The sequence below is a fragment of the Lissotriton vulgaris genome, chromosome 1_1 (genome assembly GCF_964263255.1).
Source record: "Lissotriton vulgaris chromosome 1_1, aLisVul1.2, whole genome shotgun sequence".
Lineage (NCBI taxonomy): Eukaryota > Metazoa > Chordata > Amphibia > Caudata > Salamandridae > Lissotriton > Lissotriton vulgaris.
In genome coordinates, this window is record NC_141685.1 from 447917060 (window position 1) to 447939321 (window position 22262).

The window sequence follows — 22262 nt, forward strand, 5'->3', positions numbered from 1 at the left end:
ATCAATGTACCTGCTGGAGGGAGATGGGAGCATGTTTTGTCTAGTGGCTATTTTACTCATCTAAGGTAGTGCAGAGGGGTAATATGCCTGCTGCAAAGAACATGTACCATGCATATCAAAGAGCAATATGTTATGTGTATAGTTCAGTGGGTACTGCTTTGTGTTCACTTCCCGAATGAAAGGACACTTGAATACATATGTCCTGGCAGTTCGGGCTGGACTGTTCACATTGGGCGCAGGATCAAGACTGATTTGCATATGGCTGGGTCCAAACTGGAATGGCATGGTGAGCAAAAAACGATGGATTTAAGCCCCGATCTCTGAACTGGGGTGAATGTATGACCTTGTTCTGCATTCTGTCCATCAATTGTTCTTTTTGCATTTGTCACCCCGAGTGGGACAGGTATGCTCAGACATGAGTCCTGTGCTCTCCATGCCAATGGAATCAAGCTATCCTGGCTGATGAGGGCTGAAAGGCCGAAACCGGTCCTAGGATGCTTGTTTGCAGTCCAGGGAGGACCTGGCCTGGCAGTTCAGGCTACACTGTTCTCATTGGGCACAGGATCAAGACTGATTTGCATATGGCTGGGTCCAAACTGAAATCGCATGTGAGCAAATAAACAATGGATTTAGGCCCAGCTCTCTGCACTGGTGTGAATGTATGATATTGCTCTGCATTCTGCCCACCAGTTGTTCTTTTGGCTATATTATGATTGAGCAGCTAGCTGGCTGACATGAATATGAAGGAGCCTTTGTGGGTTTCTGTGAGTCTAGATTCTCCTGAAGAGTCCCTTTCTCTTCTGAGCCCTGCTTAACACATGTGTATAGGAGGAGCCCTGCATTCATGACCTCAATGTTTGAGACAAAAAATAATCATGGATTTCTGAACAATGAGAGTAAAAGCATTAAGGTAACATGTTGTTCCTGCTTATATTTCACATGCTTTACATAAACCTGTATTCCCTATGAGTGTTTGCTTTTTCCTGAATTAAACCTCAAAGAAACATATCCATTCTTTTAATTAAATAACGTTATAAGCTGTAACTGGTCAGTGAAATGCTAAACGTACTAAAAATTGGTATGTTTTGCTATTTCTAGCCACACCCCTGACTCCGCCCACTGATTCAATCTTCGGTTGTTCCCGCCCCCTGATTCTCAACCCACAGTTCCCCTACTTTTTTTTCCCCACTTCGACCACTGGTGCCATGCAGCCAAGAGGTTAAATCAAGTATAGCTCCAACTCTCGCTCTCGAAGAACCTTTCTAAAATGCCCGCTTGAAGTGGTCGCCGCCCTTAAATATACGCGTGACCTGCTGCGACCGACTGCACAGAAGTGGGCGTGTCCTCTGATTGTCACGTGTTGATGAAATGGACGGTGCTTACGGTTATTCCTCTAACAATTTGAATCGTGTTCCCTGCGGAGTCCTGTCAGCTGCTCGAGGAGTAGAAGATTCCATCGCACAGAGAGGGGAGGACGGAGATCAAGGGACCCCTGTGATGACTCAGAGAGTTTCGTCTGTGACACAGCAATGCATAAGGTGAGAAGAGGAAGAGTGAGTACCGACCGAGCTGCAACTTTGTTATATGCTTTCTTTTCCTTAATCACCCGCTTACCCCCACCGTTTGATACAGTGATGCAGTCCAAGCAAAGCCCTGGGAAGTTAGTGACTTGGATTATTTTTATGTAGCACTTGCACTCAACATTAGACACCGATTGCACATATTTAGAGATTCTTGCTGCCACTGTAACCCGTTTGCACGTGCAAATAATGCAGCTTAGTTGCACCTAATAAATAAAAATCGAGTGCATCATATCTTCTTTCACAACCGCCCTCTTTAATTTAAAGGTGCATTCAGGTCACTTGCATTTATTAAACAAAGCAAACACTGCATCTCTGGATTATCGTACGGCACATTTTTAATGACGCCTCGAGAGCCACCACCGCATTCAGGCTGTGTATCGCCCACTCTACAGCACCAGGATTGAGGGCTCCCCTCCAAAACAAGGAACACTCCTGGGCCCTCTCCCGTATAGGGGGGGCCTCTGTTACGCCCCTGGTAACGGCGGTGTAAGTATCATTGGTGTAGCCTGGGCAGTTGCACTGGGGCCCGGGGATTTGAGGGTCCCCCAGACAGTAATTATGGATGTTTTACAGAAAGCGTTTGGGGGCAATTGCAAATCACCACAGAAATTATAGGAACCTCAGAAGAAATATTAATACTAGTGATCCAGTTGGGATGCACGAAGCAGTGGAGGGAGCCAATCGCCAAAGCCCCCGGCAACGGATGACAGCTATTCTCTCGAATTTCAGTCACCAGTCCTCCACACTCCCTCAGCAATAGTATATCATCTGTAGGTCTCTCATATGTGCCAAAGCGCACAAGGCAAGCTGATAGTTCAAATTCACTAAGACAACATGTGTGCAAGAGTCTACAGTCCCATTATTTCAAAATATCTTCTTTATTGGTTATTACAGAAAACATTTGTTTCTCTTTCAATTTTGCTTGTAATAGGTTGCAGAAATACTTGCAGCCAATGCGTTTAGTTCGGTTTGAAACTTTTTGAGGGCGTGTACAGATCCACCATGCTCTTAGGTTTATGTACAATATTAAGATCAATCTTGGGGCTGAACATGTCACCATGGTAAAATAACTTTAGGTAATAAAAACACAAAAACAGTGACGGAATGTAATGCAAACATGCATTCAATGTGGTGTCTTGTGTTACCCAAGGCTTCTTGTCACATAAGTGCGTAATACCATGGGTGGATCTGCACACCTTAGTATCTGATGAGCAGGGGGAGGTGGAGCTAATCCTACAACAAGCTCTCAGTCTTGTAGCAGTAAAACACAGAAACTCTAATCTAGACACGTTGTCGAAGCGTCGCCAACAAGACTTAAATTTATTTTCAGACTGAGTGATCTTGTAAGATATCTCTTCCATTGCTAGATATTGTCACACTCTATCGAACCACATTGAACTAGGTAAGGACGCTTTCTTTTTCCAACAGAGAGTGATAAGTTGTTTGGCTGGTCTGGACATAAGGCAAATTATCACCCAGTCTGCACCCACCATGCTCTCCATATCAGGCGACCGTAATCGCAGGATCAGAAAGTTAGGGTCTGCAGGATAGGATAACCTTTTATATGAGGCAGGATCTCTTTTCAAAAGGTTTTCATATCTACCCAGGGCCACCATATGTGTAAGAAAGCACCTGACTCCTGTTTGCTGTGCCAGCGCAACATGGACATTAAGGTGTTCATTCTTCCCAGTCCTTCAGGCGTTATGCACCATTGGTACATCATATTATAGTCTGATTCTCTGTGGGAATGCTTTTATGTATAATAGGAATATATTGCCAAATGTCTTCCCATTGTTTATCTGGGTTAGTTACCCCTATGTCCATCTCCGAGAGAGTTTGATATGGGTGTTTGGTAGATAGCTTAGATTCTTGGATAGTATTGGAGGTTCTAGAGATGAGGCCCTTCGTGCCTGCAAATGCGTGGATCATTTTTTCGCCAACTTGAACTTTTAACAGCCATTCATAAATGGATTCAAACTTAAGCTTTTAGCACAGATATAGAGGTATCTTAAATAGTAAAGTAATTTTAAAACTTTACATTAACAAATGGCCATGATACAATGTCAGTTCCATTCCTATGTGAGAAATTAACACACTAACGGTCCACAAAAGTAGACCGGTCGTTAATGCTTGTATATCGAACAGTGACAGTCCGTTTTTTGTACGTTCAGCTTTGGAAAGTATGGCAAGTAGTTCAATAGCCATTGTGACTCATTCAGCAAGGCCTGACGTTTTGGCCTCTACAGATGGAATTGCTGGACTTGTAGTTTGGTTTTTAATAATGGTAATATAAATATGGAAACATGTGTTGTAACCTAGTTCTGGTTTCCCCCCGGGACCCTATGACAAGTGGTGTGTGCCAGCTCTCCTGCGCGAGAGCATCCATTGTCCCCTACCCTTCCCATTGGTTCCCCAACATTCCATCCTGTCCAGGTTCCGTTCCCTTGCCACCTACTGCCATTATTATTCTGACTAACTGACCTACGCACCGCCTTAAGGTGTGGGGCTGATTTAATAAACTTCAACTTCATACTTCACCTTGACCCTGACTTTCATTTCAACAGTGGCGACGAGGACCTCAGCCCCTCACCACGAACCCACTGCCTTCCAATTTGAATGCGGAAGCAACCTCTTCTAAAGGCACGGGTGTGAAATAGCCTTCGACTTGTGAGTAAGTCGAATGTGAAAGGTCAAGGATTAAGAACAACTCCAAGATTTAGGCAAATCGGCTTTTGAGCAAGTCGAGCGTGAAAGGAGCAAGGAACAGCTCTGTGATTTCGGCAAGCCGGCTTTTGAGCAAGTCGAGCGTGAAAGGAGCCATCGACCTGTGAGTGAGTCGAAGCCAGTAAAAGGAACAACTGGTTTGAGATTAACATGAACAGCTCTGTGATTTCGGTAGCCGGCTTTTGAGCAAGTCGAGCGTGAAAGGAGCCATCGACTTATGAGTGGGTCGAATGCGAAATGAACTTGTGAAACTGACGAAATAAAACTTGAGTTAAGAATAACAAGATTCTTCGCAAATCAATATGATAAGCCGTGAAGTACAGTGAGGGACCTGAGCAACCTCCGTGAATCTCGGCGAGTACGGTGACGGTGACAGAAAAGAAAAACGCAGGACCACTGGATTCTGAGCGTGTCCATGAGGTGAGCCTGGGTAGATGGGTGGAGGTGAAGTGAGCAGAGCAAGGACCCACACTAAAATAACGTCTGCAGCCGCATTTAGTGATGTTTAAGCGAGATAATTATTAACCTCCCCACATTCAGCGTAACCCAGGGCTGCACGAGTTGACGCTCTGAGGAAGAAAAGAATCACCTACTAAAAGAACATAGACATTGAAAGGGTGTGGCGTGTCAAGTCTCTCACATTGTTTAAGTTAAGTGCAGCGCATGACAAGCTGTGTCCTGAGTGAAAGTGTGGTGCATGTGAGCGGCACAAACCCTTGATTGTCCAACAATCCGAAAGAAGAAGGGCGACCTTCCTCAGCGCGAGGCGAAGAGGCTCATTTTAATGTTAAATGTTATTCAGCATCGGCGAGTGTCATCAGTATATTCTATGGAGTGATTAGCTTACCTTGGAACTGCACGTTTGGGAGCTTGAGGGAAGTTGTGGCGGCTATTTTAGAGTCCTCCACAGCATGTTGGCGCGAAGGTGAGAACTACGCACTTCACGCAGCAGCGCCACCTGATTGTCAAGGCCACAACTGCTTATGCACACAATCATCTTGATGACCAAACGAGCACATAAGCACTTAAAGGATCTCAATGCATAGAGTTCTCCACAGCGTCAAAGATTAGTGCCACTCATAACTGATTAGCCGTGTCTTAAGTGATATGAAGTGCAACGGCGTAAACCCATGATTGTTTAACAGTTCGGCAGCACATTGTGAAGAGACCTATCTGCACCAGTATGCGTCAGCCCCTTCTGGCCTTCCTGTACAAGTCTGATTGAAGAAAATCCTGTCAGGGGATGTTCGCGCCATAAACGCCCCTCCTGCAAACCCGTCTGCGCATGCGCCAAGGCGTGCCACGTCACTGGAACGCAGCGTAAGGCGCCATACGGGGAGATCAGCGCTGAGTTTAGAATCGGTGTCGGGAGTTCTAATCCCGCGTTGGCACACGCTCAGTTTTGTGAAACTTTCCGTGATAAAACACACAAAAGAGAAATTATACAAGTCTAATTGGTTTGCAACAGCAACATGGATAAAAACCTAATGTGCATCTTACCCCCACCAGGAAAAGAAACCAAGAAGGAAGCGAACAGTAATGTATTTGAGGAGGTGAAGGATTACTTAAGTGAACATTTCAAACAAAAACTATTGGCCAACACACAAAATGTCACAATTCACCGGGAAAATGGTGTTTGCAAAAATGAATGTAACATGAGTGAAACCAAACCTGAGAGTACCATAGACATAAATGGAGTTGGGATTGACGTTATCGCTGATTCAGGTTCGAACTGCACATTGATAAACATGAGTATATGGAAAAGTAAATTGGCTGTGACACAAGGGAATGAATTGATGGAAACTGAAATGTCCCCGATAACATACACAGGAGAAAACATCAACCTAACAGGGGGTAGTGTAACAAAATTGAGCTATATGAAGAGAAGCACATGGAGTACGGTTTATATTTCAGAAGAAGGACCCTCGGTACTGGGGTGGGAAGAACAGAAGAAATGTAACATAATGATAGATTCCAACCGTATTGAACCTTTGAATAGGCTGGCACAAATCAACAACAAACTCAGTACAAGCTCCAAGACGTTAAGTGAGGAGAAGCCATCTTCCACGACCAAAAGTGGATGGACAAAGGCTGCATGGAGTAAGAAAAGGGAAAATGAAGCAGTCACTGACAAATTCAAAACTAAACAAAATGCATCCACGAGTTATGAGGTAAAGGACAATATAAGTGAAGAAGTCCTGGAAGATAAAAGCGAACCGACCTATGGAGGAAGGTGTATGGTATCTCTGTCCACGGTGCCAGTGGAGTACTATTGTAAATCTACCTGCCACCAAGATGTGGAAGTGTGGCACTCTACTGCAAGGATCAAGTCAACACCCGTCACAAGAAGGAATGACGCTGACGACGGTCACCTAGAAGAAAATGATGGTCAGTGTCTGGTAGAGTCGAAATGTAACATGCAAGGAGAGTACTATGACTGGTTATATAATGTAGAGCCAGAGAATGAAAGTAAAAACGCACACAAACACGTACTAGATCCTCACCCCAAAGTACAGATAAGGATTAACAAGAGGCTTGTGGAACGCTGGGGTGAATGTAAGTTAAGAGACACAGATGACACAACCACATCCTCTAGTGGAACTCACGTGATGAAATTAGATGAAGAACAGGTCCTTGCGGGTGCAAGTATTGAAGGCATGAGAGTTGTTGGAAAAGAAAGTACAAGTGACACTGGTACAGAGTACTACAAGAGATGTGATGTCAGACCCATCCCTGAGAGTGACAACGTGAGGGATACCTGTGGTATGAGTAAGTGTAGGCGCAGACGCGGTACATTATGGTCCTGGAAATATCCCAAGAAAAAGGATTCCAAAGCCGTGGTCACTCACCAGGGTGGAGAAGTCAGTTCTAGTAACAGCAGACAGGAGCACTATACTATAAGGGAGTGCCATGGTGGAGAGAACGATGAGGAATCAGAGAAAGGGAACAAGAGGGCACTCAGACCAGTACCATGCCCACACCTTGTGGTAAACATAGGTACGGACTAGATGCATACAGGTCCTGCGGGCCAGCATAATACCTGTGGACCACAAGACCCAGCGAGCCCTTACGGAAGCTCACCATCCACGTTAGGAATGTAACTGTACTGTGTGAGGCCCTGCCACGATGAACGATGCAAAGTCTGATGATGTGGAATTGGTCACACCCAAACACCTACAATGTTTCCACCCTGAAGGTTCCATGCTATGATATGTGAGTTGAGGATGACAACCAAGCTGGACACTGTCCCACACCCATAAACACAGTTCACACCATCTCCCACCTGCCACTGACTCAGCTGACTGTCAATCACTCAGACCAGTCCCTGGGGGCCATTCCACGCACTCCGTTCACCAAACGGAGCTGTACGGCAACTCCCACTCTGTCTCTGAAGCCAGCTTGGCGGTCACTGCTTCAGCGTTGGGTTGGCAGAACCTACACGGAATCCCGGACTGACACACAGTGCGTTCCTCATGCTCCCGTGGCAAATGGAACATCAGGGAGAGCCTTCCTGATCCCTAATGTTTTAAAAACTGTTTTGTGACCAATGTTTACCAGTTCACTTATCCCCAAAGTTCTTCCTTCCACACGTTGGGCTTACCTGTCAAAACCCTCAAGAGAGGAAGATGTGTTGTAACCTAGTTCTGGTTTCCCCCCGGGACCCTATGACAAGTGGTGTGTGCCAGCTCTCCTGCGCGAGAGCATCCATTGTCCCCTACCCTTCCCATTGGTTCCCCAACATTCCATCCTGTCCAGGTTCCGTTCCCTTGCCACCTACTGCCATTATTATTCTGACTAACTGACCTACGCACCGCCTTAAGGTGTGGGGCTGATTTAATAAACTTCAACTTCATACTTCACCTTGACCCTGACTTTCATTTCAACAGCATACAAAATGCTTTTTGGCCTAAACGCTGGGACTGGCTGCAGGGGTCACACATAAAAAACAACAACTTCTTAACTTGTTTTTATTAAGGAGCAAAGGTATAAATGAACAAACGTCTACATACCTATCCGTTCACCCTCATTTGGATGGTGTTGCTGTACATAGACACACCTTCGTCTCCAAACAAGCAAAGTGGATTACATAGTTATGAATGTAAACACCTGCCTTGAAATTCATCTTTGCTAGCCTAAAATATTTTCAACTTCATTGATTTCAATGGGATGGTATTCCAAAACAACGAGGGTGAGATCAGGTGCCTCTGGTCCTTGGACAGTCAACATGTTGAAAGGTAAATCTATAGGGTCTACACTGTGCAGTGTATAGGATTGCTGCATCATGTGAATGTATGTGTACATCATGACCCTCCTTTAGAATTGAAAGACTAGCTTCCTTGGAAAGACAGTAAAGGGGACTAGATAGAAGGTAACACATGCAAAAGATACCAGAGAAGCACAAACTCAGAAAGGCAATGAGGAAATATAGATTGAATAAAAATTGCTATTTAAAAAATCACTTTAATTAGGGCAATATATAGGAAAAAGCTCTGAAGCAGGGCGTATGAGGGAGGAACAATCCTGAGTTAGATTGTAGGAAGAACAAAATGTAGAGCTACCTGTAAGTTTTGAAGACAAGTAAATACAACTTTATCAGAAGAGATGAAAGTCAGGTTGAACAGAGTTCCCCCTAGGAATTTTCTAATGATATGAAATCATTATATGTGACCGATACTCCATCAGTGTACGAGTATGCATGTGAAATGAACATCCCTGACGAGAGAATATTGAAACATCAGCAGTGGTACACACATCATTGAAGTCCATCGGTACTGGTGGAGCTAGAGGACCAACTGGAATACCATCTGCGGTTCCTGTATCGCTTTATGGACACAGATTTTATTTCAATTAAAGAGGAATTGTTTTGACAACAAATTGCTCCCTGATAGTTGGTGAGGTTCATTATTGATCCTAATACAGAAGAGAAAGTACTCCTCCCTGAAAAATTATTGATTGAATTGCTTGATGTAGAGAGTAAATGTTTTGCCAAGCCTTTTATTTTTTTAAATTTATTTTTAATTTTTATTACAGTTACATTAGTGCACGGGGATCAAAGGTGCAGACAAGAAACAAGCAGTGTGACAGTAAAGCGTAGGCATAAATTTACATTCCCCATGATACTATCAACAATGCAGATGCTAATAGAAGTTGCCCCAGAGAGAGCACCTCGGACTCCAGCCCCCAAACACATAATCCAATATGATCACACCTTTAACTGAAGGGTAAAAACTAGCTCCATGACAAACACGTCATAGCAGTAGAGACATAACTAAGAGTTGGCCTCTGGCTGGAGTGCATCAATCCCAAATTGCGAACCTAGCCCACTCCGGCGGGCACTATTCCGTGATCAGCCTGTGTAGAGGGGGGTCAGTTGCCGAGCCTGCAAATACTCCTTAAAGGGGCCCCATATGTCTTTGGGTCTGGAGGTTAGGGGGAGCGTTGTAGCATAATTGTCGGTATTTGTAGAGCAAGAAGCCATACTCTTTATTCCCCCAGCCCCCCCGCCCCCACCGATGGAGTCTTTCTGCCGCCCCAGTGAATCTCCACTTCCCGCTTGGCCAGAAGCAGTCTAAAAGCAACAAATCTGCGTGTAGCTTGCGGGAATTGAGTAACGTATCCCAAAAATGCAATCTCGGGCAATGGGGACATCGGAACCTTAACCATCGCACTGATTTTCTCAATGTTTTGCCAAACCTTTTATAAAAAAATTGGTAGAAAGGCCACCAGCAAGTACTATCAGAGGGTCTGCAACATATTGGATATGTTTTATCTCTTTTGCTCATGCTACACACATCAGTAACAGCAACAGGGAACCTCCTCAATCCAACACACACCGCTGATGTCATTTTTGCTAATACTGAACTAGTTACCTTTCAAACTATAACTCCAGTCACATGGTCAGACCACCACTTGCTTGCTTTCCAACATAAAACAACGCTAAGCGATTCACCTAAAACTACCTTACATCCATCCACCTATCGGCCATGGAACAAACTCAATTTGGAACACTCGGAAACACAACTAACATCCAGTACAAATCTGGAAACCATACATTCTGTTCATAATCTATATGAGTGGCTACAGGAAGCTTTTGACATCCTGGTACCACTCAAAACCACACAACAGAACAAAAGAAAAAAAGCGCCTTGGAGAAACAGAAATAAAAGACATAAAACAACAAATTAGAAAGCTGCAACTTACCTGGCTCAAAACAAACGCAAAACAAGACAAACTTCACCTACAGAAAATTAACAGATTATACAAGTCAGCTATCAAAAAATCTAAGGAAAGGTACAATTCAGACAGAATTCAAAACGCTAAATGTGCAAATAAAGAATTCTATAAAATACTCCATGAATTTCGCAAACCAAATTGCCTAGAAAGAACTCATCCTGTTACTCAAGATTTCACAGAAAAACTGGCAAATCATTACATGGATAAAGCAGACACGTTGGACTCGTACTTAAAACAGAAACAAAGCACCAGCACTAACCCTTGTACAAAACAACAATCCAAGAATGTTCTAATCAAGCCTCTCCGTTCCTTCCAACACATCTCACACGATGAATTTATGGACCTGGTCAAAGCAAGCAGGCCTGCCGGCAGCCCTTCTGACCCCTGTCCGCCACAAACTTTCAAGACAATTCTTTTAACAACCTCTGCTTCCACTCCAGTAAGAAGAATCGTCAACGATTCCTTAACTACCGGAATATTTACAGAAGAACTCAAAAAGTCATACATACGCCCTTTACTGAAGAAAACAATCTTGGACCTGCTGAACCCTGATAACTACAGATCCATTACAAATGGACCTTTTCTGGGCAAACTTGAATCAAAATTAACAGACTAACATGTTCACTTCTCAAATTCCATATTCAACTATACTAATATACTACCAAATTACTGAATAACATATCTACTACTCAGATTACTTCATATTTATACTATACTAAATTTCAACACTAATCCTTTATGGGTTCCGGAGTAGCGTGCTACTTGCCAGAAAAGCGCTTCAACACCCATCTGGGGGACAAGTGCTATATGAATGCAAATCTTTCTTCCCCTTTTATCCCTCTACTATTCTTCTCACTCCAAGTAACTAACGTCCACCACTGAAATTAGTTCTTATTTCACCATATTAATTTACCACTAATCCTTTATAGGCTTCCTGAATAGCGTGCGTCAACAAGCGCTATATAAATAGAAACCTTTTTCCTCCTCTATCCTTCTGCTAACATTCCAAAACCAAATAACTGACTAACCTATCCACCACTTAAAATGTACTTGCATGTTTCACTATACTAATTCAACACTAATCCTCTATGGGTCCCGGAGTAGCGTGCTACTCGCCGAAAAAGCGCGTTGACGCCTCGTCAGGGGTAGTAAGCGCTATATAAATGCAATTACATTACATCTGAGAACGTATTCACAAAGGGCTGAAGCAGGGATGCCTCTTAGCACCTCTAGTGTTTAATTTGTGTCAGCCTGACCTAGGAGAATTGCTCTGGACTTCAAACTCTTTGCCTCTTAAACTGAGTGAGAAAACAATTAAGCATTTTGCAATATGCAGACAATACAGTGGTTTGGGGTAAGACCTTCAGTGGCTAAATGTACCAATTAGTTATTGTTTGGAAAACAATTTAAGGATTAACAAGGACAAAAAATTAGATAATAATAATTTTTGTCTCACGAGCAGTTGGGAGAAATGAAGGTAAAGCCCTCCTCTAGTAATAAATATCTTGGAGTATGGCTGTAAGAACAAGGAGGTCCATCAAAACTGCTAGTAGCTTTAAAGTCCGCAGCATTAGCTATGAGCAACTCTTTTACTTGTTTGCTCACTAAGTTGAGAGGCTGCAAGCATGTTAATTCCTACCCATACTTCTGGAATGGTAATTTTTAATTGAAAACTAGATAGATAGAGTGATAGGTATTGCACAATGCTGAATATATAGGCGATTGTATCTACCTGTTACTACTGTGTAAACTCAAGTGCTCTTAGAATGTAATTTGACAAAACAATCTGTCATGTTACAAGCTGCATTTATGGGTTATTGTGAGCGGTTCATCACATCATCACACAACTTTATTCGATCTTTTTCAAACCGATCATAAAAGCACAAATTAATCCAAAATATTACAAAACCGGTTCTATAACAATATATACAAAAGTTCAAAGACCTGTATATCAAGTTAGCCATGTACATAGTAAAGCGATTTTCATAAAAACTATTAAAATCCTAAAAATCTCTTAATAACAATTAGGCTCATGTTGCATAAATGAGTCCAGTTCTATCCTAGTTGCTACTAATTAAGGCAATGACCCCCGCATTTTCCTCTTGCTCATACAAACCCACAAAAATGAAGCTAGGGAAAAACACACAAATGGATCCGGGAGAGCGTTTTAAAAATACAGAGCCACCCTGTATTGTGTAAATTTATGGTACCTCAGAATTGGGAGAAAAAATGCTTTTGTTTCATCGATTTAGTACTTGCAGAATGTTAAATGGAGGTCTGACTGGGCAGAATGATTATTACATGGGCAAGGTGACAAATCTGAGAGTTTATATCTCCTTTCTGGGTACCCTAACATTAGTTTGTTCAGGTTCAATTGAAAACATAATAGAGTAAATCTATTCTGTGCGTTAGTAATACGAGAGAGATGATAAAAACTTTCCTCTGTTCTTGGTGGAATGAGTTCATATGCAAGGGAAGATTTTTGAAGGTGGTTTTTCCCCTTCGGGCGTAGTTTGCTCTCTGCATAAATAATTCTGTTATCTTTTTCTTCTGAACCCTCCTACAGGATTCAGGATCCTGGATGAATTCACCCAGCCCTAGTGCAGACAATTCTGCCTTTACATAATTAAGCCAACTAATCCTCTTTTATAGTGATCCAGTTTTCAGCAATCCTTCATGATGGATTGCGTTAAGTCTACAGTGGACCTCTGCCAAATTGAGAGCCACAATAGAATTGGTGCTAATCTTATAAAGTCACTCAGATAGGGTAGCCCTAATTCTAAATGTAAAATATAGTTTGAAACTGAGTGTGGTAGTGATACTCAATTTTTTATAAAAGCTATCTTCCAGCAGAGTAGCCGTGTGCTTTATAAAACCCCTGTTAACATAACATCCCCCAGACTCCTGCCCCATGTGTTGTTGAAGCCTTGGTTTTTGCACAGTTGATGGTTTTAATCGTGTCCAGGGGACTAGCACCCAACTTCTTTGCGAAACTCTTGATAGCTTGAAGGCTCCTTCCCACACATTGTGCTCTTGCTTCCACCAAGTTAGACCCGGAGTGATTTTTATCAAAGAGGACTCCTAAGTATGAAAAACAGTCTATCAGTTCAATTTTCTTTTCTTCCAAATGGAAATAGGGGTGTTTCTCTCCTCTACCTAAATTATGAAATATTTGGATTAGTTTACTTTTAGATCCAAGGAGATCATGAATGTGGTGTATGATGTTATTAGGGATTGTAAGGCTACCCCAGTTCTTGCGATTAGTGCTGCGTCGTCAGCGTACGCCAATATTGGAAGAGGAGTATGATCAAATGTAGGCACATCAAAAGGTGAGGTAGACAGGTCTGCCTCCACCCTATTTGTATAGATCGAAAAAAGAAACTGGGTGAGGACACAGCCCTGCCTTACTCCCTTCTCAATCTTAAAAAATGTGTGCATTCCCCATTCCTGCAATAAAGCACACAGGCAGTGACATTGGCGTACAGCTGATGAATAAAACAAATTATCGGCGAATCAATGTCCATCCCCTCCATCATAGACCACAGCTTCTGATGAGAAACACCAATCAAAAGCTTTGGTCAAATACATAAAGGCCGTGCAGATCATCCCGCCTTTTACCTTGGTGTTTTTGTCTATGGATAATAAGAGATTTAGGCATTGATCCACCGTCCCAATTCCCCTCCGGAAACCATATTGAGCCTGCATAATTTTGATACTTGCCAAAATCGTCCATTTAAGATCATATATAAGATTGCCTATATATATATATATATATATATATATATATATATATATATATATATATATATATATATATAGGCAAAACAACACAAGAAGTGCGCCAACGCATAATCCAACATAGATCACGGATAAATAACAAAGTACTGACAGCACCTCTTGTGTCCCACTTTTTGAAAAAAGAACATTCGGTCAATGATCTTAAATGGACGATTTTGGCAAGTATCAAAAACATTGCGGGTGCCGGCGGGGACCCGGATGTACGACTGGCTCAAAAAGAGGCTTACCTCATTTTAAAATTCAATACTGCTATGTCGGGACTGAATGATCTGAATGAATTCAGCAATCTATAATGATTTGTATGTCTGCAACGCGAACCTGCTACTGCTTGCTGCAGCTCATGTGATCGTAGTGTACCAACTTTGAGATAATCACAGCGAAAAGATTATCCATCAGACCACGCTCTATTAGATCTACAGATGCCTGCACATTTGAACACGAGTCTCATGCTGCACATCACAGTTGTACCTTAATTTTCAAGATATGGTAGTTAAAACTACGTTTCCCATGATACATCAGGACCGCAGTCGATTCAAATACAGGTAGACACGCCCTCTGTGCTAACAAGCTGTCTTCCAGAACTAGTCGGGTGCCGGACCGCTGCGTCTCTAAAACTCTGTAGAGAAGTAAGTCACCCCGCAGGGAAATATTCTATATCGGGTGAGTGGAAAATCATGTCTCCCTAAACGCTCGCTCTTTGTATCAACAGCTTACAAGCCCGTGCGGCGGCTGCCGCCTCCACACGCGTGCATTTAGGACAAATTTGCCCCAAAACGAAGGTAGGACTTTTACAACTTTTCCGAACGTCCTAGCATTGCAGAGGTATAACGGGCAATACTAAGAGGTCCCTTTGCTTTCTCCAGATTACATAGATCTGCACAATGAACAACTGACGCTGCCGGCACCCCTCCTTTTTAGCCGCAATCTTTGCGCACCCTTGAGGTATGTTTCGGTCTGATTAGTGCACAAGTGCAGCACAATAGAGACAGTGGAGCATCGTTTCTAACTGAGATCTTTACGCTATTTGTTTACAGGGAGTGATCCGAACCTCTCACCAATAAGGTACCTTTATTTTCAGAGTTTTTGAGTCTGAGCGAGGAGTTTGTGTAAGTTAGCCCCTTCACTGACACCGTTTTTAAAATTATTTCACAGTGACAACGACCCCCCAGTCCATGTCCTGAGGAGAACCCGTTAAATGTGGTTGGGTTCGAAACGCGTCGACGTTCTTACCTCCAAGATACCAAATAATTAGGGCTTGCTAGGAATCAACTTAACACACTTGTAAATCGCTGATCTGTTCCCGTGGTATTCCTAGTCATAGCACTTCGTGACAAATCTATTGTGTATCTTGTGTAGGTGGTAACAAGTAGGCTACTATTTCAATCTGTTAGTCCACTTGTTCAGTCTATATCCAGGATTGGTGCCTCAACGATTGATTGACCTGAGGCATATTACAGTTGTCCATGTTAATTATTTGTCACAATTTTCTTGTTTGAGCATTTTGTTTGATATGTTCTTTTAATTTTTTTGAATGTATTTCTGTATCTCTGTAAATGTCGTGTTGTATTTTTTGATGCCAAAAAAATTCTTACAAATATTTTATAAAACAAAAAAGTTATCCAACACAAATGGTTGTCCAACCTAGCAATTCATTATACTAGGCTGCGCACTACTGCATAGACTCAAGCTGCCCGGCTATTGTTTTTGTTTATTTCATAGTAGTGGTCCAGGCCGGACGGTGACAGGACCCAAGCCTTTCCCAGTTTTCCCCTCAAGGAGGAGAAGGCAGACGGAAAGAAGCCGTTCCCCGAGAAGGGTGTCTACCCGTAAAGCCTGCACTGATTATCTGTTGTCTCGAATAAAACCACCTAAAACGATGACACGTCTCTTGCCCATTCCTACCGCTACCTTTACAGGACCCCATCACCTTTTTTGTATATAGGCACTATTAAACTCGGATTCCAGGATGGTGGGGGACCCTCCATCATAATGGTGTTGAAAACATTTGTTAGTAGGGGACCCACATATCGTAATTCTCCTGGAAGAGATCAATTGGGACTCCCATCAGGTCCTGGAGCCTTTCCGGGGGCACAAGCCTCTGGCCCCTTTCTAACCTCTGATAATGAAAAGGTTAGCATGCCTTGGTATGCGGGGTCCAAGTCGGGGGTAGCAATGTTAAGGATTCCAGGATGGTGGGGGACCCTCCATCATAATGGTGTTGAAAACATTTGTTAGTAGGGGACCCACATATCGTAATTCTCCTGGAAGAGATCAATTGGGACTCCCATCAGGTCCTGGAGCCTTTCCGGGGGCACAAGCCTCCGGCCCCTTTCTAACCTCTGATAATGAAAAGGTTAGCATGCCTTGGTATGCGGGGTCCAAGTCGGGGGTAGCAATGTTAAGGGGGTGGTGGAACCAAAAATATTTTCAAAATGTCCCACCCATGCTTCTTCGTCTACATGTGTATTTAAGGAAGGATATTTGGAATCTTTAAAATAGGGTGTATTTACAATTTTACAAAAATCCCTACTCGTACCCGAAATAGCCGCTTGTTCAAGATCTTCCCAGGTCTGCTCCCTAAAATCCATCTCTCTTTATCTTCTCGCTTGTTTGTAATCATTGTTAGAGCTCGTATCTTAATGGATCTCTATGGTGAATTTTTAGGGCGTTAATAAGGGCTTTTTGGCCAGTGGAGCATAGTGAATCAAACCAATGGGTGGTAGAGATAGTATTTGTTGCTTTTGAACGAGTAAGTGCTTCTTTTAATTTCATCAAAAGGGCTCTAAACTGTGTGACTAAGAGTGAAGGAGAAGAAACCTCCTCCAAGCAATATATGATTTCTTTCTTGGCTTGAGCTAATATTTCAGGGACCAAGTTTAACTTCTGAGCCTGTGTCCACTTCTGTTGGGAACTGTTTTTCCTAGTTAGTCACACCGTCCATTACCTGTTGATGATCTTTTGACTTGGACATTATGCTAAGATGGCTAAATAAGATGGCATGATCACTATAACAGGTAAATAGACCACTACACACACACATCGGCCTCCCATCATACTCATTCCTGCATAGACCTCATTCTGATGCCTGCCAAAGACTGCCAGTTGGTGTCCGGGGTCGAGATCCTCCCTAGGGCGATCTCCGACCACTCCCCCCTTTCACTCCATCTCGGGTCTCCCCCTAATGGCCCTAGGTCTACCTGGCGCTTGAACGCCTGGTTCCTACAGGATCCCGCGCTGGTGGAGTCCCTCGGCCAGGAGCTTCGCCACTACTTATCCGCTAACACGGGATCGGTCCCTTCACAGGGTACACTCTGGGAGGCGGGTAAGGCGGTGGTATGTGGGGTGGCCAGGGGCTAGTGCATGCCAGACGTGCGGCTCAGGCCGCCCATCTGCTACAGCTGGAGTCCCGAGCTGTTCTTTTAGAGCAGGCTCAACTCACTGGGGACGGCTCTGACTCCTCCAGGCAGTTGGCATTGGTCCAGGAAGAGATCCGGCGGCACTCCCTAGAGTCGGCCAAAATGCTGTGGCGCTCCTCCGTTGCCCGCATTTATGGCTGGGGTGACAAGAATGGCAAAGTACTCCACAACCTGATATCCTACCCTAGGGACCACTGCATCATTCCAGACATCCGAACGGCCGACGGGACCCGCCGGGTGACTTTGGCAGCTATCGCGCAGACCCTTGCTCACTTCTATGTGGCCCTGTACGCATCGCGCCCTCCCGGAACCTCCCTCGCTGACTTGATGGAGAGGTCTGGGACTTGTCTCCCCTGCCTTTCCCGTGGAGTTGCGGATTCCTTGGACGACCCCCCTCACCCCGGAGGAAATCCATGGAGCTATCACCCTACTGCAATCCAGCAAGACACCCGGACCTGATGGATTCCCCCAACAATACTATTCCACGTTCCGCGACAATCTCGTCCCCCATTTAACGGACCTCTTCCACCAGGTGGTAGAGGACGGGTCCTTCCCACCCGAATCTGATGTGGCGACCATCGTGGTCATCCCCAAGACGCGCCCGCCTTCCCTAGACTGCTCTGACTACTGTCCGATCTCACTGCTGAACACCGAAATTAAGATCTTCGCTACAGCCATAGCCCAGCGACTTCGGCCTCTTCTGCACGACCTGGTCCACCCTGACCAGTGTGGGTTCATGCCGGCCAGAGGCACCCGCCACTGCATCCGTCGCCTCCAGCTGGCACTGGCCCATCGGCACCAGCTTTCCACGTACCTGGCGCTTCTCCTTGTAGACTTTGAAAAGGCCTTCGACACGGTGGACTGGGGATATTTAGGAGATGTTTTGGAGCGTATGGGTTTCGGCCTCCCCTTCCGCCACCTGATCGGGTCCTTTCTAATCGCCCTAGAGCCCGTGTCCTTGTTAACGGTGCTCTTTCCGAACCATTCCCGATCCGGCGAGGCACTAGGCAAGGCTGCCCCCTCTCCCCACTCCTATTCGCCTTGGCCATGGAGCCTCTGGTGGCGCTCGTCCGGCAGGACTTCCTTATCCGGGGGTGGATGTGGCATCCGAGCCAGGTAGATAAAATCGCCTTGTATGCCGTCGATGTTCTGCTCTACCTGGCTGACCCGGAACACTCTGGCCCAAGGACTCTAGCTGCCCTTCTTGAGTTTGAACAGGTCTCTGGCCTTCGTCTCAACCCGTCGAAGTCCACCCTAATTCCCCTTCATCCCTCCCGGGATTGCTTCGATTGGCAGGAAATGATTCCCCTCCTGAGGCAATCATTTAAATACCTGGGAGTATGGGTGACCCTCCTGCCTGAATTGGAATGGGCCCTTAACATTACTCCCCTGGTCGCTCAGATGAAACATGACCGTAGGAACTGGCAATCTCTCCCCCTTAATCCTCTGGGCAGAAGTGCCCTTTTTAAAATGATGATCCTCCCTCGTTTTCTTTATATTTTGCAGTACACCTCGATTTCCCCCTCTCCGGTGGCTGGTTTCAAGAACTGGACAGCGCACTCATCCGGTTTTTATGGTGTGGTGGAAGTTCGCGATTGTCCCTGTCCCATTGCCGAATCCCCCCCCCCCCCCCCCCCCCTTCGGCGGTATGGGAGTCACCAATCTCCATTTCTACTATCTAGCCACCAAGCTCATAGTGATCCATGACTGGTTTGCGGGCGGTTGGTCGGACCCAGCCTACCGGGTGGAGCTCGCCGCCCTGGACTTTTCGCAGATTCAAAGCTTCCTTTATGGCTACCCGGTACCACGCACCCTGCCTCCATTCACCAGAATGGTTTTTACAGCCTGGCGCGCTGCCCTCCGGTTGGTGTCCTGGGACCGGAAGCTGACTAGACAGACACCCCTCTGGCATGGCACCTGGCTGAATGAGGTCTCCTCCCTGGAGGGATTCCGTTGCTGGGACTTGGTGGGGATAACGCAGCTCGATGATGTATGGGTGGGGGAACCACATGTGCTCCTTTTCTGACCTACAATACAGGCATACTCTCCTACACTCCTAGTTCTATAAATACTTACAACTCAGCCACGCCTTTCACATACACCTCCCTGCGCCCGGAATTCAGCCCCCTTGAAGCACAAGTAATGATGGGTAACCTGGGGAGAGGGGGGTGTCCGTATTTACTGTGCCCTGGTGAACAACTGTCCCGCATCCCTGGACCGGCTTAGGGAGAGGTGGGAGGGGTGAGTGGGCCCCTTGGACGAGGCCGACTGGCGGGATGCCCTTATGGCACCCAAAACCCTGACCACATCTTCCAAGCTACGTCTGGTACAGCTATATTACCTTCATGCGGCCTACCTTACCCCGGCGCGTCTTTTTTGGGCAGGCATACGGGCTTCCCAGGACTGTGAGCGCTGCTCTGGTGCCCCTGCCGACTTCTACCATATGGTTTGGCTCTGCCCGGCGCTGGACCGCTTTTTCGGGGGGTGGAGCAGGAGCTCACGCAGGCCTTAGGATGGGTGGTTCCCCATGATCCGAGACACTTGCTGTTGGGTGTGTTCGACGGCCTGGATGGCTCCCCGGCCGATAAACGCTTCCTGGGTACAGCACTGGCAGTAGCAAAACGGGACATAGCGGCTAGATGGGCCCAGGCCGAGGCTCCAACACTACAGAATTGGCGGAGGAGTGCGGACTGGTGGGGGGTACAGGAGGAGTCCCTCGTTGAGGCTCGGGTTGCCCGGAAATGTTCAACAAAGTGTGGGGCAAATGATTTGGCCTGCTTCCGTCGTGATAGGCCCAAGTCCTCCTTGTTGGTCAGTTGCAGAAGAGCTGGTTCTTATTCAGAAATGTCTATTGAGTGTTGTGATACTGCTGGAGGGATTGAGGTGTGTTTATATGATGTGTGATTTACTGCCAATGATTTTCTATGTACCTAAAACTTTAATAAAATTTGATTATCAAAAAAAAAAGGTAAATAGGGTGCCTGTGTGGACCAATTTCCCATCTTGCGAGGCAGATGCTAATATAAAGTTGATTGTGGACTCTTGGCTTCCCCTTTTAAATATTCTCCTCATCTCACCCACTTTTATATAATTTATTATTCCCAGATTCCACTTATATAGTTATCTATTTAAAGCTTCACCGTAATCGTTATGCATGAAATGTTGAAGAGGGTTACCATGGGGGTCTTCTAATCCACACACCATAGTCCCACTAAATTTGCAAAGGTGGATATTAAAGTCGCCCACGCATGTGAGATTAACACGGATCCTGTTTATGCATGAAATGTTGAAGAGGGTTACCATGGGGGTCTTCTAATCCACTCACCATAGTCCCACTAAATTTGCAAAGGTGGATATTAAAGTCGCCCACGCATGTGAGATTAACACGGATCCTGTTTATCTTTGTGGTGAATTTCTCTATCTCATTTGCTAGAGCGTCTGCCACTACCTTCATATTTCTCCCAAATTCGTTATTATAATAGTTGATAATTAAGCACTAGTTTTAGGATACCTTCCTCGGCACAAATCAGGCGCTGGTATCCGCCCACCACCTCCCGTTCTGGCAAGGGGGAAGTAGGCTTTGACACCACTTCCGGTTCCACTAGGAGCGGTTAGCGCTCTAGTGGTTCTACGCAGGGCTACTTAGCCCTCGCACCTCCCTGAGCGCGCAGCGATCGCGCGCAGCCCCGCCGAAGACCCGCCAAAGAGCTGCCCGTCTGCGCCCGTCCGCGACAGGACGGGGCCAGGGGCTACCCTCTTTGTCTGGCTACTATGGACTGTCCACCGATCACCCCTCCTATCAGGTATTCATCACATGCTCTCATGGCGCTGCAACCCAAGGGCAAACATAGGTGCACCAATAACACTCTAAGATGTCCCGAGGATCCCTTTTCCTGCATCAAATGTGGTTTCCAAGCTACTCACTCCTGCATCATTGCTGGACGGCCCATAGACAGTATAGATTCTTTGGGAGGCTGGAAAAGCTTTCTGTTAAATGTCAGATCACTCCCTAAACACCATACACAACTATGGGACACTATTCACAGCATTCAGCCTGAGATATGTTTCTTGACAGAAACATGGTTAAAACCCCATACTATCCCTGCTATCACCTTAGGGATACCTATGGGGTATAAAATTCTTCGTCAAGACCGCCCTGAGAAGGTAGGGGGCGGGACCGCTATCATATATAGAGACACATTGACCATCAGAGTCCTAGAACAAGTGATGCTACCGACTATGGAAGTATTAATTTTCCATTTAAAAGTCAGTCCCAAGGTACACTGGGAAGGAGCTCTAGTCTACCGCCCGCCTGGACCCAATGCTGGGTTCTCCCTCGCCCTCACTGAACTGTTAGCCCCCCACATGAAAGCTAACAGGAATTTTATTTTACTTGGAGATTTTAACTTTCATACCGATATTGATGATCACCCTGATACAAAGGTATTCCTTGCAGATCTAGCTCTTCTAGGTCTACATCCTCGAAATAGTGGACCCACTCATTCGG

The 22262-nt window shown here is 45.2% G+C and overlaps 1 protein-coding gene across 2 annotated transcripts in view; it reads left to right on the top strand.

The window, feature by feature from the left end:
- Positions 1–1348: 1348 nt before the first annotated feature.
- The window catches only part of ATG4C (autophagy related 4C cysteine peptidase), a 297476-nt gene continuing 276562 nt past the window's right edge, over positions 1349–22262 (top strand). Inside the window, exon 1 of one of the 2 annotated variants that reach the window (XM_086953509.1) lies at positions 1349–1538. The gene's annotated coding sequence lies outside the window, so the exon portion shown is untranslated. The remainder of the gene's footprint in view (positions 1539–22262) is intronic. The other variant, XM_086953515.1, reaches the window with a different exon arrangement.